Source organism: Ursus arctos, unplaced genomic scaffold (genome assembly GCF_023065955.2).
Source record: "Ursus arctos isolate Adak ecotype North America unplaced genomic scaffold, UrsArc2.0 scaffold_28, whole genome shotgun sequence".
Classification (NCBI taxonomy): domain Eukaryota; kingdom Metazoa; phylum Chordata; class Mammalia; order Carnivora; family Ursidae; genus Ursus; species Ursus arctos.
In genome coordinates, this window is record NW_026622963.1 from 38,399,710 (window position 1) to 38,407,437 (window position 7,728).

General features: G+C 46.7%; 1 non-coding gene across 1 annotated transcript; it reads right to left on the bottom strand.

Annotated features, from left to right (window-relative positions):
* Nucleotides 1-4,925: 4,925 nt before the first annotated feature.
* Nucleotides 4,926-4,998, bottom strand: TRNAK-CUU (transfer RNA lysine (anticodon CUU)). The gene has a single exon. It is a non-coding gene; the product is annotated as a tRNA-Lys (tRNA).
* Nucleotides 4,999-7,728: the final 2,730 nt, after the last annotated feature.

Here is a 7,728-nt window from a genome sequence, read left to right on the forward strand (position 1 = left end):
GCGCCCGCGCCGCCCCGGGGCACGCCGGGACTCGTAGTTCCGCGGGGCGGGGAGGGGGAGGGGCGGCGGGCCCGACACCGCGGGGTCCGGCCCCGCCCGGGGCGCCCAGCCCGCACCCCTGCAGCACCCCGTGGGGGCGACGGTCCCTGCGAGCCCGCTGGCGCTCTTCCGTGCAGCCCGCGTCCTAGTGACCCGGGGGGGGAGTGGGGGGGTGGCGGCAGTGGGCGCCCCGCTCCCGCCACAGCCCTTCATCTGCCCCCGACGGCGGTGCCCGCGGCCCGCTCTGCCCGCCCCGGCACCCCCCTCCGCCTCTGTGTTCGCAGTGAGCTCGGGGTTTGCCTTGGAGTTGTGACTCTACAGCCCCCCTGCTCGTTCCTGACGCCGCCGCTCAGAAGCGTAAAACAGGGGGAAACCCGGGGCGCAACGGTGGGGACCCCGCCATCTCCCTCCTGTCCCTCCCGGCCTGCGCGCGGACACTTCCCTGCCGCGACACACCGGACCTGTCGTCGTGTCTTCGCCTAACCCTGCGGCCACGTCTGCGCCCACCTCCCATGTTCAAGGGCTCACCACATCCCCCAGAATAAATAGACCTTAATGGGTGGGGTCTTGGTTCTCTTGCAGGACCCCGAGGTTGCTTTCAGTGCTGCACTGTCAGAAACCCGCGTCTTTCAACCCAAACCAGTGTACATATTGTGTGTATGTTTTAGGGCCCCAGACGTGGAATTAGAGTCAGAGGCTGTGGGCATGTCCAGCAGCCTGGGGAAAGGCTTCATCAATTTGCATTTCAGCCAACAGTTGAAGAGAGCCTGTTTCCGCACATCCTTGCCAACCGTGCTGTCATCAGCCCTACAACCTGGTCTTGTAGGAAGTCAGCGGTGCACAGGAAGCCAGACGGGGAGCAGAATCTCCTCCAGAAACCAGGTAGTGCTCACCTGAGGTGGGAGGGGGCTGGCCGGACGCGCTGCATCTTTCTCTGCTGTGGTTACACGGTGTTTACATATGTGAAAATTCATCATACGGCCATGAGCAATGCACTTGACGAGTAATGCACTTGTAAAAATTCATCACGTTATACAGTTACGAGTAATCGCTTTAATAAAAATATCTTTAAAAGTCCCTTTATTTGGAGGCACCTGGGGGGGGGGCAGTCCGTTAAGCATCTGACTCTTGATTTTGGCTCAAGTCATAAATCGCAGGGTCCTGGGATGGACGCGCCCATCGTGCTCTGGGTGCTGGGTGTGGAGCCTGCTTAAGATTCTCTGCTTCACTCTCCCTTGGTGCCGCCCCGGCCCCAGGGCTCGCTCTCTCTCTCTCTCTCTCTCTCTCACTAAAACACAAAACGAAACGAAACAAAAACAAATCAAAACCTTTTTTTAGATATGTGACATTTTCTAACATACCGAGCACTAGAAAGAATAATACGTTAGGTACCATGCCTGAGTCCCTCAGTATGCACTTCCAACACAGAAAGGCTTTCTCTTATTTACCACAACAGCATTGTCACACACAACACAATTAACTGTGATTCTCTAAAATCCTATCATTCCCATTCCACATTGCCTCACTTGCTCCTAAAATATTTGTATATTTTCTGCTTTTTTTTTTTTTTTTTTCAAAACAGGATCCATCAAATGACATTTTGCATTGGGTTGTTAAATCTCTTCAATCTTTCTAAAATCTAGGCCAGAAGCTCTTAAAACAGGAATCCATGGATACAATTCAAAGGGTCCCTGAACCCTTTGTTTGGTGGATAGGTAAAAAATTACGTCTTTATTTTCACCACATTCAAAGTGAAATTTAGCATTTCCTTTCATTATAAATGAAGGAAACAAATTACTCTCATATCAGCAAGACCTATGGCTTTGCCACCATATACATGAGATGTTCCCAGGTCACGTTACAGTTCTTGTATGTGTCTCAAAGCTATCGTTTACATTCATCATGATTTCGAAATTACCGTCCTTATTAGACCTGCTGCTAGATCTCGTTATTTAATGATTAGGAATGAAGCACGGACATTACCATATTTTAAGATATTCTGATAACTGTGTTTCAGTAGAATTATTTTCTTCATCGTCCTATGTGTTTTTGTTTTGTCCGTTTGAAATCATTCTGAAAAGAGCTCCATGACTTCACCAGACTGCTGCAGGGTGGGAGGGGTCTCTCGGCACAAAACAGTCCACCCCCACACACACTTTATTTTGAGTGGTATTAGTGTGCATTCATGACACTTGCTTTGTACTCAGCTGCCTCACACCAGGAGAGTCATGATGTCTGGCCATGTCTTCAGTGATGCTCAATTTGACCACTGGCCTAAGGAGGTTAAGACAATTTTGGTTTTGCATAATCAAGCAGTATTTAAATTTATGGAGATTCAAACACATATACAGAAGTAGAGGGGCTTGTACGATGATGTATGCATCACTCAGCCTCTATAGTCATTAACACACAGCCAGTCCTGTTTCGTTGCTACCGACCATTCCTCTCTCCACCAAAATCCGTACCACAAATCCCAGGTATCATATCTACTTCCATCAGAAACAAGTTAGCACACATCTCTTTCTTTCTTCAAAGTTTTATTTAAATTCCAGTTAGTTAACATACAGTGTAATATTAGTTTCAGGAATAGAATTTGGTGATTCATCACTCACATACGACTCCCGGTGCTCATCACAAGTGAAGGGCTCTTTTTTAAATACAACACCATTATTACATTTAAAAATAAATAACTTCTTAGTGTCTTCAAGTGTCAGCACCTAGATTCTCCAGATTGTGTCAGACGTGTGTTTCTACAAGCAGTTGGTTCAAATCAGGATCCGAACACAGCTCACGCATTTCTTTGCATTTCATTTGTAAGTTATCTCTCCCTTTTTCTCGCCCTTTGCTTGTCAAAGAAACAACCACAGAGAATTAACGCGCTTTCTTAAAATGAATCATTTATAAAATAATTGAATGCCAAGTCTTCTAATATGAGTTCCATGGGAGAGTAAAGTGTGTTTGATTTGGCATATCTTCGAATACATTCTTTTAGCAAACATAGTAATAAATCATCAGTCAACATAATAAATCACCAGCCAGCAATAAGAAAAAAATATCCTTTGAGATCAAGCTCATTCTTAACTGTTACTTCTGGCAGAAGTGTGACCCTAAGTCCCTCCCTGGAGCTGAATGTTTGCATTCAAACCATCGCTTTTCCTAACATTTTTGGAATGAAATGAAATGGATGGTAATTATTTAATACAGAGCATTAAAAAATGAATTTTAAATCAGAATAGAACACTGACTAAGTTAGTGACCTGGGCTCCCGTAACAAGGTGCCACAAGTGGGTGGCTTAACATACATTCACTGTCTCAGGGTTCTGGAAACCAGAAGTGTGAGATCAGGGTGTGTGGGCTGGCCTGCCTCCTCCTGGGACTGGGAGGGAGAACCTGGGCCGGCCGCAGGCCGGGACTCTCCCACTAGCTCTAGCGGGGTAACACTTGGCGTTGCCGCCTTGTGGAAGCACCCCACCCTCTGCCTGCATCCTCACATGGCCTTCTCCCTTGTGTCTAAATGTCCATTTCTGGGCGTGAGTCTGTGTCCAAGTTCCCTCTTTTTATAAAGACACCAGTCATACTGGCTTGAAAACCCTTTCTACTCTAGTATGAACTCATTTTGACTAATGACATCTACAAAAACCCTATTTCCAAATAAGGCTGCCTTCTGGGGAACTAGGGGTTAGGGCTTCAATCCATGCATCTTACGGGAATGCAATTTAACCCATAGCACCAGTGTTCAATTTAAAATGGATGCATGATGAATACTTCTGGGCAAAAGAGTGTACTTACGGTAATGAGCACCGGGTAATGTCCAGAATTACTGAATCACTGTGCTGTACGCCTGAAACTAATATAAATCAATAAGTCCATAGATGGATGATATCTTCATTGACTTCTTGTCAGTATACCAGTTTGCCTCTTGTCTGACGGACGGGGTTTTGCCTTTTGAAAAATTCTCCATCACCCGCATCACCTAAAGATTTTTTAACTACTGTAATAGCAGAGGTATTTAGGGATCTTCATTTCTGATGCTGAAGTTTTCCATGTGTTTCTTCCAAAGTCTGACATTGTATCTTGAATTGATGATAACAGCATCCGGAGGCTGTGGAGAATGTTTGGGAGTTGCCAGGAAGGATGGAAAGTATCTAAGAGAAGGAAAACATTTGCAGCTGTCAGCATAAACGCCAAGTTTTGCCCCTAAGAAATTGGGTTCTTTTGGAAAACCTATGCAGGAAAAGGTCTTTTGAGACTCCCAAAAGGCAGATGGAAAAATGTTCAGTTTGAATCACTAACTTGGGGGGGGGGGTTAAAATAGTCCTAACAATCTCTTCACTACAGTTACCCCATTAGGTTACCACTGAAGCAGTCCTGGGGGGCTTTAAACAGGCTGCGATAGCGGGTCCTCCCCAGGGGCAGAAAGCAAGTGAATTATTTATTATGCATCATCAATATGCATAATAAACCCCTCCAGTCACTGCTGATCTCCAAACTAATCAATACCGCACAGTATTCAATTAAATATTAATTGATTATAAATTAAATATTAATTAAAATACACATTTCTGAGGTTTTGGCCGAACCCCACAACCTCACTAATGTCCCAGTCCTCTCATCCCTAACATTCGAGTCACTGGCCCTCCCACAGAGCGCGCTGCCACAAGTGTTTTCTGCCCAGGTAACCCTGAGCTGCGTACTCCTAGGAGGAAATTGTTCCCCAGCCTGATGATCCCCCGTTCTACACCGGGTGGGTCTTGGCAGTTTCTCACGCGCTGCATTGCTTGAAAACGAGAAACTGCAGGTTGCAGTGAGCACCGTGGATGGAAACACACTGGGGAGACCGGGCTCGATGAGCCCGCAGGGCTAATTAGAAAAAGCAAAAGCACAACCGCCCAACGTGGGGCTCGAACCCACGACCCTGGGATTAAGAGTCCCATGCTCTACCGACTGAGCTAGCCGGGCAGACGGAAGCCAGGCCTTTCCTAGAGCCTTTCAAAGGAGTATTATTTTAACCTGCTCCAAGATCGATGTTTCTCATTAGTTTTATTTTTCCTAATTTGGGGGATAAAGTTTTTCACTACTCTCAACATTGCAGCCAATTTCTGATTCTGCGCACACGAACTTTTATTGTCTGATAAAGCGTGCAGACGGCCCTCTAGTGGTCAGAGGGAAAGCGGCCACACAGGCGACCCCCACTGCGGCCTGGAGACAGGAGTGGGCGCGGGGGCCGGGGCCGCGGAGGTGCGGGACACCTGCTCGCGTCCATCCTGAAGACCCCGTGGACGGGACTTTCGCCCCCATGCAGGGGGGCCTGGGAAGTGCCCGACGCCTGCAGCAGTCCATGCTAGAGACCCCCGCGGCGGGTGTTCGCCCCCGATGTAGGGGGTAGGGGAGGTGCTGGACACCTGCGTGGACGCATAGCCTGCAGAGACGTTCAGAGCCCAAGGCACAATAGCAGAGCTATCTGGTCTCTGGCGGCCCCATGTGTGCTTGAGGTTTCTGGAATTTTTCTCAGGTTTTATGAGATTTTGCAACTAAACCATGGCATATTGTTCGCACAATAGAAGGTTATGGAAAAACTATGAGGTCTCAGAAATTAACTGAAAATACCACATAGCGTTTGCTTGCCCACAGATCTAAAAGGTGAAGACCTTTATCCTATAGACTGATAACATCTCAGTGTGGGAAGGGACGCTGTTTCAAGCCTCTCCCCACTAAAACTGAAAAGTTAAACACTTATTTTGCTTTTCTAGTAGGAACTGTAGTTCTCATCACCACCTAGTTCCCATTGATGAGGGCGTGCTCTACTTCATAGGAAAAAAACCTCACAAGCATGCAGGATCAGAAAAAGCATAATTTTGCAAACCCTTAGAAACAAGGATTATCAGATTGTAGTTGAACCATTACCTTAATAGTTGGTGGGGAACTGGATACTCGCACGGATCAAAGTAGCAGGACCCATGCTACTTCCGAGATGCAGGAGGGGCAATCCAACAGAAGGGTGGACAGGTAGGCTGTCAGCACCCTGAGAAACTCATCTGAGTTTTGCTAGTGGTTTTACTAATTCTCAACGAGAGAGCGTGTCTTTAGCAGTGATGCAATGTGAAGTACACAGGAGCAGCGGTAATCACATATTTTATCCAAAAATGTTTTGTGTGTATCTGCCAGCCATTAGATATTAACTCCAGCTCACAGGAAGTGAAGAGGCGTGACGAACCAGACAAATGACACCACTCGGAAGCTGTCACACAAAATCAGAAGGGAGGAAATCTGCAGGACAACTGGCCCAGGGTCTTCAGAGTATCGTGTTTCTAGAAATGACTTCTGCTAGGTGAAGAGGCCCAAGGGCCATACCAGGCGGATGGGATAGGTGATCCTGGATGGGACACTGTTCTGGATAAACCAGCTATCAAACAGATTTGGGGATCAATGGGGGGAAAGTGAATATAGCTTGAATATCAGATGAGCTGAAAATTTACAATAGGAGAAAAGTGGAGGTGGCTGATTGAAAGAAGGAGATGACAGGTAAAATGTAATCTCTCCTCTTGGGAAAAAGGCCACGTAGTAAGATATTAACGGTGACGCTTGGGGATATTAGGAATCCCAAGGTTCACTTTTTGAATTTTTGTTTCCCTTTATACTCTAGCTCCCTAAAATGCATATCTATAGTCGCATAATCATAAAAAAAGATTATTTTAAAAAAATAGATAAGAAAAAAGTAAAACAAAGGCAGGACTGGAGAATGGGACCATGACACATTTCCCGTGTTCATACGTTACTTGACAATTAATTTACAACTACCGAAGTGCTGGGCTCTTCTCATGTATAAGGACTGCACGTCTGAACCTTTCTAGCAGTCTGGGCAAAGGAGGAAAGCTGATCGTTGTGGGGATCACACATAGTACCCTCGATACCGGACTAATTCCTGGGGTTCCAGCACCAAAATGATACAGCTCAATAGATCTTGTTATTCAGAAAGAACTGTTGTGGGACCAAAGATACCTGGATCCTTGTTCCTTTGGAAGTTGTGTGTGTGTGCTGCTTTTTTCAACATTGTGGTGAAAAAACACAGAACATAAAATTCCGTTTTAGCCATTTTGAAGCCTGCAGCTCAGGGGCATTAATCACATGAATGTTGCTCTGTAACCATCGCCATCATCTGTCTCCAGAACTCTTTCATTGTCCCAAACTGACGTTCTGTCCCCATGAGACACCAGCGCCCCATCCGCCTCCCCCAGCCCCTGGCACCCACCATTTGACCCCTCCAGGTACCTCGTACAAGTGGAATTATGCAGTCCTTGTCTTTTTGGGATGGCCTCTTTCCCTGAGCATAGTCTCAAGTCTCGTCCACGTGGTAGCAGGTGTCAGAATGTCCTTCCTTTTAAGGCTGAGTGATACTCCAGTGCGTGTATGTGCCCCCTTGTGTTTATCTCTTCGTCTGTCAACGGACATCTGCGTTACTTCACCTTCTTTCTGAATGTTATCTGTTCAAATCCCCCCTTTCAAGTCCTTTGGGCATACATCCAGAAACGGGATTGCTTTGTCCTAGGGTAATTCTAAGTTTAATTTTTTGAGGCCGTTCTTCTGCAATTTTTAGCCTTCGTGCAAACCATTTCCCTAATGCGGGCCTCTATTTCTTCAGCTGCAAATATGAGGGTAGGGGGAGTGAGAGAGGGCTTCCGGAGGTTCCTA